Source organism: Carcharodon carcharias, chromosome 36 (genome assembly GCF_017639515.1).
Source record: "Carcharodon carcharias isolate sCarCar2 chromosome 36, sCarCar2.pri, whole genome shotgun sequence".
Taxonomy (NCBI): Eukaryota; Metazoa; Chordata; class Chondrichthyes; order Lamniformes; family Lamnidae; genus Carcharodon; species Carcharodon carcharias.
In genome coordinates, this window is record NC_054502.1 from 3,665,493 (window position 1) to 3,675,683 (window position 10,191).

At 45.4% G+C, this 10,191-nt stretch overlaps 1 non-coding gene across 1 annotated transcript; it reads right to left on the reverse strand.

The window, feature by feature from the left end:
- Positions 1-6,063: 6,063 nt before the first annotated feature.
- On the reverse strand, positions 6,064-6,227 carry LOC121272936. The gene has a single exon (XR_005941923.1). It is a non-coding gene; the product is annotated as a U1 spliceosomal RNA (small nuclear RNA).
- Between the last annotated feature and the right edge of the window lie 3,964 nt (positions 6,228-10,191).

Genomic DNA, 10,191 nt, shown 5'->3' on the forward strand with positions numbered 1-10,191 from the left:
TCACTCAATAAAACTCTCTTGCAAAAGTGTTGCTAATTCGCAATTATTTACATATAAGTATTAATGTCTTAACTATCAAATCAAATGGACTTGAAAAGATCCTCCGGCTCTCTTTTTTTAAACTGTATCCAACTTGTGGATATTCCTTACTAAGTATTATAACTCCCAGGCCCTTAACAGTTCCAATCCAAATTTTATATCTACTTTAATTGTACTCATTTGACAAGTATCATAGTGTTTAATTCTATCCTGATCATTTTAAAGTCAGTTTCTGTCAGTCCCTTGGTGATGATGACCTTGAAGGATGTTGTGTCACTCTACTGGCCACATTGACCATTTCATATCGTTTGTGAGGTAGTTGAACATGACTGAGACCTGTTCAGTGCATTTCACTAAGTATCTCCCAGCCACTGAACCAGCCCACTTTTGAACTGATTTCCTGCCTCTTCTGTTAGTTACTTCGCAAGCAACACACCACACACATGTGGTGTCTCAATATCATGTCTCACACAGTCTTCTTTTTAAAAGATCTTGAAGTCTTTGTTTATCTCTCCAAGTAAGAACAACAGCAATTTGTATTTATATGACACCTTTAACACAGTAAAACATCCCAAGGCATTTAACAAGAGCATTATTAAACAAGATTTGATGTCAAGACACACAAGAAAATAATAGGACTGGTGACGAAAGGCCTGGTCAAAGAGGTAAGTTTTAAAGCAAGTAGTTTTTAAAGGAGGAGAAAGAGGTGGAGAGGTTTAGGGAGGGAATTCCAGAGCTTAGGGCCCAGGGCTGCAGACACGGCCGCCAATGGTGGAACGATTAAAATTCTCAAAAGGCCAGAATTGGAGGAGCACAGTGATCTCAGAGGGTTAAAAGGCTGGAAGAGGTAACAGAAGTAGGGGCATAGAGGGGCTTGAGAATTTTATACTCAAGATGTTGTTAACCAGGAGCCACTATGGGTCAGCAAGCACATGGGGCGAAGGGTGAATGGGATTTGGTGTGAGTTAGGACATAAGGGCAACAGAGTTTTGGATGAGCTGAGGTTTAGGGAGGGCGGACAAAGGTGTGCCAGCCAGGAGAGAATTAGAACAGTTAGGCTAGAGGCTACAAAGACATAGAAGAGGGCTTCAGCAGCACATGAGCTGAGGCAGAAGATGGAAAATTAGTTATAATAAAAATTGCTGGAAATACTCAGCAGGTTTGATAGCATCTGTGGAGAGAGAGAGAGAGTTAAACTTTCAGGTTGATAACCCTTCATCTGAATTGGGAAGAGTTGGGAATTGGGAACCAGGAGCTAATATCAGAGAGGAATACTAAGGTGCACAGAACACTGAGGGAGATAAGACTAGAATAAAGAATAGTAAGTTAATAGGTGGGGGTCAGAGTAGGACAGAGTAATTAACTCGAAATCTGTGTTACTGTGCATGGACGTGAACGCATGGAATGTGGTAAATAAAATTGTAGAGCTCCAGGTGCAGGTTGTCACCTGGAAATACAATGCTATGGCTATAACAGAGACCTGGCTCAAAGAAGGGGAGGACTGGATGATAAATATTCCTGGATACAAGGTGTTCAGGAAAGATAGGAAAGGAATGAAAGGGGTAAGGGTGAAGGTATTGTTCAAAGAAAGTATTGTGGTGCTGGAGAAAGAGGATGTCCTAGAGGGGTCAAGGACAGAATCAATTTGGCTAGAGCTAAGGAACAAGAGACAAAATTATATTGCTTGGTGTAGCCTATAGGCCACCAACAAGTGGGAGGGATGTAGAAGAACAAATTTGCAAGGAAATTGAGAGGTGCAAAAAAAAAGGGTAGTTATCATGGGGGGCCTTAACCAAATATTAAATATCTGATTGTAGTAAAGTAAAGGGCAGAGAGGGAGTTTCTAAAGTGTGTGTTCAGGAAAATTTTTTACAGCGGTTTTATTTCCAGCCCAGTGAGGAAGGAGGCACTGCTAGACCTGGTTCTTGGGAATGAGGTGGGCCAAGTAGATCAAGTGACAGTGGGAGAACGTTTAGGGGACAGTGATCACTGTATCATGAAGTTTAGGCTGACTATGAAAAAGGACGGTCCAGAGTAAGAATAATTAACTGGGGGAAAGCCAACTTCAATGAGATAAGAATGGATCTGGGCTGAATAAATTGGGGTCAAAGGTTGGCAGGAGAAACGATAGCCGGACAATGGGCTACCTTCAAAGAAGAGATGATTCGGGCATGGTCAAGACATATTCCCTCGAAAGGGAAAGTTAGGGCAAACAAATCCAGAGCTCCCTGGATGACAGAAGAGATAGAAATTACAATAAAGAAGAAAAAGTAGAAAATACAATTGAGAACCAGGCTGAATATAGAAGGTTCAGAGAGAAGGTGAAAAAGCAAATGTGAGAAGCTGAGAGGGACTAAAAGAGACTGGCAGCCAACATAAAAGGTCATCGCAAAATCTTCTATAGGAATGTAAATTTAAAAGGGTGGTATTTAGGGTATCGATTAGGGACTAAAAAGGGGACTTAAACAATGAGGCGGAGGACATAGCTAAAATATTAAATGAATACTTTGCATCTGTCTTTACGAAGGTAGAGGATGCTTCACAGGTCATGGTAAAAGAGGAGGTAATTCAGACACTAGGAAGGTTAAAATTGATGAGGAATTGGATAGGCTGTCTATATTTAATGATAAGGCACCTGATGAGATGCAATGCATCCAAGGATACTGAGGGAAGTGAGAGTTGAAATGGTGGAGGCACTAACCATAACTTTTCAGTCTTCCTTAGACTCACAGATAGTCCCAGAGGACTGGAGAAATGCAAACGTTACACACTTGTTCAAAAAAGGGTGTAAAAATAAACCCAGCAATGACAAGCCTGTCAGTTTAAGTTCAGTGGTGGAGAAACTTCTAGAAACAGTAACCTAGGACAAAATTAATAGTCCCATGGACAAATGTAGATTAAGTAAGGAAAGCCAGCATGGATTTCTTAAGGGAGTTTTTTGATGAGATGACAGGAAGGATAGATGAGGGTAAAGCTGTGGATGTGGTGTACATGCACATGGACAGGAAAGGTGATACAGTGCCACATGACAGACGTGTGAGCAAAGTTATAGCTAATAGAATAAAAGGAACTGTAGCAACATGGATACTAGAATGGAAGTGTGACAGGAAACAGAGTAGTGGTTAAAGGATGTTTTTCAGGCTGGAGGAAAGTTTGTAGTGGAGTTCCCCAGGGGTCAATGTTGGACCCTTGCTTTTCTTGATATATGTTAATGATCTAGACCTTGGTGTACAGGGCACAATTTCAACGTTTGCGGATGCTACGAAACTCAGAAGCATTGGTCCAGCCTACATGTGACTCCAAATCCACAGTTATGTGGTTGACTCTTAAATACCCTCTGAAATGGCCTAGCAAGAAACATAGAAAATAGGAGCAGGAGTAGGTCATTCAGCCCTTCAAGCCTGCTCCGCCATTCAATCTGATCATGGCTGATCCTCTATCTCAACCCCACACTCCTCTCTCCCCATATCCCCTGATGCCTTTAGAGTCTAGAAATCTGTCTATTTTCCTCTTAAATATATTCAGTGACTTGGCCTCTACAGCTCTCTGTGGTGGAGAATTCCACAGGTTCTCCACACTTTGAGTGGAGAAGTTTCTTCTCATCTAAGTCCTAAATGGCCTCCCTCATGGTCCGAGATTGTGACCATGTTCTAGGCGCCCCCCAGCCAGAGGAAACATCATCCCTGCATCCAGTCTGTCCAGCCCTGTCAGAATTTTTTTATGTTTCAATGAGACCCCCTCTCATTCTTCTAAACCCCAGTGAATACAGGCCTAGTCAGCCCAATCTCTCCTTATACGACAATCCTGCCATCCCAGGAATCAGTCTGGTAAGCCTTCCCTGCACTCCCTCTATGGCAAATATATCCTTTCTTAGGTAAGGAGACCAAACCTGTACACACTACTCCAGGTGTGGTCTCACCAAGGCCCTGTGCAGCTGAGGTAAGACCTCCTTGCCCTTGTATTCAAGTTCTCTTGCAATGATGGCCAACAATCTAAAACATACATATTAGCCTCTGGTGTGTGAGAAATGGGAGCCCCACAAGAGAAAATGAAAAGTCCTAATGTGAAGCTGTCTAAAGTCTTGTTATAATTCAGGGATAATACGTGTGTTTTAGGCTGTGCGATCATCCTGACCATGAAACGGGATTCCCGTTGGTCATTTTCTATTCATTTTACAGAGATTCTGGGTTTAGATTTCTTTCTGTCTCTCTCTAGCTTTGTTTCTATGTTTATTTCTTTGCTTTGCGCTATTGGAGTCTTGAAGAAATAATGGAAAGTGGATGGAAAGCCTGTTTATGAGATAAACCACAGCAGGGGAAGTGAGCTGCAGAAGGGGCAGGGAAAGACTTTACACATAGAACCATAGAACACTACAGCACAGAAAACTGGCCATTCAGCCCTTCTAGTTTGTGCCAAAATATTAGTCCCATTGACCTGCACCTAGTCCATAACCCTCCAGACCTCTCCCATCCATGTATCTATCCAATTTATTCTTAAAACTTAAGAGTGAGCCCGCATTTACCACGTCAGATAGTAGCTCGTTCCACACTCTCGGCACTCTCTGGGCGAAGAAGTTTCCCCTGTTCTCCCTAAATCTTTCCCCTTTCACCCTAAAGCCATGTCCTCTCGTGTTTATCTCTCCTAATCTAAGTGGAAAGAGCCTACTCGCATTTACTCTGTCTATACCCCTCATAATTTTGTAAACTTCTATCAAATCTCCCCTCATTCTTCTACGCTCCAATGAATAAAATCCTAACCTTTTTAATCTTTCCCTGTAACTCAACTCCTTAAGACCCAGCAACATCCTAGTAAACCTTCTCTGCACTCTCTCAATCTTACAGATATCCTTCCTGTAGTTAGTTGACCAGAACTACACACAATACTCCAAAGTTGGCCTCACCAATGTCTTATACAATCTCACCATAACATCCCAACTCCTATACTCAATACTTTGATTTATGAAGGCCAGTATACCAAAAGCTTTCTTTACAACCTTGTCTACCTGTGACGCCACTATCAGGGAATTATGTATCTGAACTCCCAGATCCCTTTGTTCCTCCGCTCTCCTCAGTGCCCTACCATTTACTATGTATGTCCTCCCTTGGTTTGACCTTCCAAAATGTAACACCTCACACTTTTCCGCATTAAATTCCATCTGCCATTTTCTGGCCCATTTTTCCAGTTGGTGCAGATCCCTCTACAAGCTCTGAAAACCTTCCTCACTGTCCACAACGCTTCCAATCTTAGTGTCATCAGCAAACTTGCTGATCCAATTCATTACATTATCATCCAAATCATTGATACAGATAACAAACAACAATGGTCCCAGCACAGATCCCTGAGGCACACCACTAGTCACAGACCTGCAGTCTGAGAAGCAATCATCCACTACCACTCTCTGTCTTCTCCCACACAATCAATTTCGAATCCAGAGTTTGAGAAGGAGGAATCACAGAGGGGGCTGTTGAAGGGGGAGATTAAACAGAGGGGGTGGGAGGCTGCTGTTGATTTCGGAGGGGGGTAACTAGAATGAACATGGGGACAGAGTGCTTGTACATGTTTGAAATAGTCAGGGTTCCCAGCTGCATTTTTTAAATGCTGACTGTAAATGATTGAATAGCTGACTAATGATATTATACAGAAGTCCAGAGAGATACCGGGTGGGTTGGGAGGTGGGAGGGTGGTGCTGGAAGGAGTGCAGGGACTGTTTTGGTGGTGGGTTGGGTATTATATGGGGGTTTGAGAGAGAATGTTGGGAGTGGGCAAATGCGGGGTTAAAAATGGCACGTGGAATTTGTTGGCCATGAAAGAAATGGCAGCGAAAAGATGATGCGGAGATGGAATAATCGCCTGGTGATAATCACAGAGACGAAAAGAATGAGGGCTGGATAGTTGCAGGAGGAAAAACAAACGAGTCTAGATTTAGAAAGAGTATTTTGTGGCCTATGTTGCTTGCGTTGAGTAAGGTTTAATAAAGAATCTTGTTGAACAAAAAACATGAAATCTATTGTTGGAACCGTGAATCAGGGGAGAGCGCGAACGCAGTCCCCCACTACCACAAATTTTGCAGTCGAGTATCCCGCATTTGGGGACATCGCAGGCGTCAGCACACCCGAAGTGCAATGGGATAGCCTCGTCCTGGGAGAACCTCCTTCATGATCAAGGTTTCTCCCCTGCCAGGTAAGTATGCCTGAAGACTCTCACACGCTGCCAGCCGACATCAAGCACTACCTCTCATAGTCACAGGCACTCGTTTTTAAAAATCATGTCACCCTTTTCATAATATTTTTTCTATTAAGCAGGTCAGTTTTCCCTCACATATTGTAGAACATGCTTAACTATCCCTCGCGATGGAGAAAAGGCAGTTGATATAGTGCCCTATGTTAATATTTGCATATTGCCTTAAAAGGAAAGAAACTACCTTCCGCGAAGGCTGGCTGCAATTTAGGCAATCACCATCAGGGGCGCTGTTGCCTCACTATAAGACACTGGTTCAGCCTCAGCTGGAGTATTGTGTCCCGTTCTGGGCACCACATTATAGGAAGGACGTGATCCCATTGGAGAAGGTGCGGGGGAGGTTTGCCAGAGTGGTTCCAGGGATGAGGCACTTGAGTTATGAGGATGGTTTGGAGACGTTGGGACTGTTCTTCTGGAGAGGAGAGGGTGAAGAGGAGATTTGATTGAGGTGTTCAAAATCATGAGGGGGCTCAATAGAGTAAATAGGGAGAAACTCAGCGAGGGAACGAGAGGGCACAGATTTAAAGTGATTTGCAAAAGAAGTAAATGTGATGTGAGAAAAAACCTTTTTACACAGCGACTGGTTCGAGTCGGGAATGCACTGCCTGGAAGTGTGGTGGAGGCAGGTTCAACTGAGGCATTCAAGAGGGCAATAGATGATTATTTATATAGAAACAATGTGCAGGGTTATGGAGAAAAGGCAAGAGAGTGGCACCAAGTTACAATGCTCAGAGAGCCGGTGCAGACATGATGGGCCAAATGGCCTCCTTCTGCACCGTAACAATTCTGTGAATTCTGTCAGCACTGAGGGTATGCCGCAGTGTCGGAGGAACAGCACTGAGGGAGTGCTGCACTGTCGGAGGAACTGGACTGAGGGAGTGCTGCAGTGTCGGAGGAACTGCACTGAGGGAGCGCCGCACTGTCAGAGGGTCAGTGCTGAGGGAGCACCGCACTGTCAGAGGGTCAGTGCTGAGGGAGCGCTGCACTGTCGGAGGGTCAGTGCTAAGGGAGTGCGGTGCTGTCAGAGGGTCAGTGCTGAGGGAGCGCTGCACTGTCGGAGGGTCAGTACTGAGGGAGCGCCGCACTGTCGGAGGGTCAGTGCTAAGGGAGTGCGGTGCTGTCAGAGGGTCAGTATGGAGGGAGTGCAGCATTGTCAGAGGGTCAGTACTGAGGGAGTGCTGCACTGTCGGAGGAACTGCACTGAGCGAGTGCTACACTGTCGGAGGAACTGCACTGAGAGAGTGCCGCAGTGTCGGAGGGTCATGCTGGGGGAGTGCTGCATGGTCGGAGGGTCAGTGCTGAGGGAGCACCACACTGTCGGAGGGTCAGTGCTGAGGGAGTGCTACACTGTCAGAGGGTTGGTACGGAGGGATTGCCGCACTGTCAGAGGGTCAGTACTGAGGGAGCGTCGCTCTGTCGGAGGGTCAGTGCTAAGGGAGTGTGGCGCTGTCAGCGGGTTGGTACGGAGGGAGTGCAGCATTGTCAGAGCGTCAGTCCTGTGTGAGTGTGACACAGTTGTAGGTACCATCTTTCAGATGTGATCTTAAATTGAGATCCCCATCGATCCTGTCATTGTGGATTTAAAAGATCCAGTAAAGAGGAGCAGGGAAGATTTCCCCGCAGCCCTTAACCTCACATCACTAACAAAACAATGATTTGGGTCATTGTGGGATCTTTCTGTGTGCAAATCGCCTGGCGTGCTTCCTACATTATTAACATCGACTGCTCTTCAGAAAAACCCTTCACTGGCTCTGAAGTGATCTGAGACACCCTGAGGTGGGTGGTTGGGATCAGAAGCTGTTTCGTTTGTTAAATTTCCACTGACTACCTTGTTTCTGATTCTGAGTTGACAGTTCTTAAAATAAACATTTTGTTGCAGCACCCCACAACACATTCAGTAACCTGGAGTCCAAGAGACGATGCAATGGGATGGAAAGGCTCTGGCGGCATGGTACAGGTGAGAGCAGAGTACAAAGGTGCTGAGTGAGTGAGACAGTGTAAAAACACATTAACAGTGATGAGAGAGCCATCAAGAAGGAGCATTTGGGTGACAGTAACAGTGACGTCTGACCAGGAGATGGCTTGATGCTCTCCTGTTGACAGACACTGGCCTGGACTGTAATGCTCCCAATGATGAGGAGCCTGAATGGTCACAGGGATGAGGCACTGGATTGTAACAGTCTCAGTGACAAGGGGACTGGACTAAATAGTTACCCAACTCTGGGGAAGCAGCCTGGCCTTAGGCTGAACAAGCATCCAATGCATGATCTCTTGGTGTTGAAGATTTTTTGATGTCTCCTGCTCTGTTACAGCCTATGCTGACCCCGAGCTGGATGTACAAGACTGTCAGACACATGAACATCACCTCCTTCCTGATGTTGATGAAGCAGCTGGCGATGGTGAGGAACAGCAATAACAGTCTGAGAGACGACCGTCTCAATTTACTCTTACCTTCTCTCTCTCTCTCTCTCTCTCTCTCTCTCTCTTTCTCCCTTCTCCATTCCCTCCCCGAGGGGGACTGGACACACCCTCTAAACCCCCTCTCCCGGGATGAAGAACTGTAGCTATGAGGATAGGTTGGAGAGGTTGGGACTGTTTTCCTTGGAGAAGAGAAGGCTGAGAGGAGATTTGATCGAGGTATTCAAAATCCTGAGGGGCGTGGACAGGGAGAATAATGAGAATCTGTTCCCATTCAACAGAACATCAACAACTAGAGGGCGCAGATTCAAAATGATTGGCAAAAGGAGTTAATGTGGTGTGGGGAAAAGTTGTTTCACCCAGAGAGTGGTTTGAGCCTGGAACACACTTCCTGAGAGGGTGGTGGAGGCAGGTTCGATCGAGGTTTTCAAAAGGAAGTTGGATTGCTACCTGCAAGGAGAGAATGTGCAAAGTCACGGGGATAAGGCCGGAGGGGGGGTGGAATAGGGGGAATGCTCTATCAGAGAGCCAGTGCAGACTCGTTGGGCCAAAAGGCCTCCTTCTGCACTGTAAAGAAACTATGAAACTATGACATACCATTTACTTTCTTAACTGTATACTGTACCTACATGCTTGCTTTCAGTGATTGGTGTACAAGGACACCCAGGTCCCTTTGTCCATCAACATTTCCCAGTCTATCACCATTTAAATAATACTCGGCCATTCTGTTTTTCCTACCAAAGTGGATAACTTCACACTCATCCACGTTATACTGCACTTGCCAACTGACTGAACTTGTCTAAATCGCCTTGAAGCCTCTTAACATCCTTCTCACCACTACCATTCCCACCTCGTTTTTCGGAAGATTCCAATCATGAGATAATTTCTCTGTGCACTCCAATAAACCCCATCATTTTTAAATATTTTGTTTAGATCACCCTTTGAAACTCAAAATACAAATGTAAGCAACATGTCATAATTAAACTCCTAAGACGATGACCTGATCGAGGTGTACAAGATTACAAGGGGCATGGATGGGGTGGATAGGGAGCAGCTGTTCCCCTTAGTTGAAGGGTCAGTCACGAGGGGGCATAAGTTCAAGGTGAGGGGCAGGAGGTTTAGGGGGGATGTGAGGAAAAACTTTTTTACCCAGAGGGAGGTGAGGGTCTGGAATGCGCTGCCTGGGAGGGAGGTGGAGGCGGGTTGCCTCACATCCTTTAAAAAGTACCTGGATGAGCACTTGGCACATCATAACATTCAAGGCTATGGGCCAAGTGCTGGTAAATGGGATTACATAGGTAGGTCAGGTGTTTCTCATTCGGGGCAGACTCGATGGGCCGAAGGGCCTCTTCTGCACTGTGTAATTCTGTGATGTATCATTGTGAACTGCGAGGACAAGCGTCACACTTCAAAAGGACTGGGACAAGTTGGTGGAATGGACAGATGGGTGGCAGATGAAGTTCAATGCGGAGTGGTTCATTTTGGTAGGAAGAACAT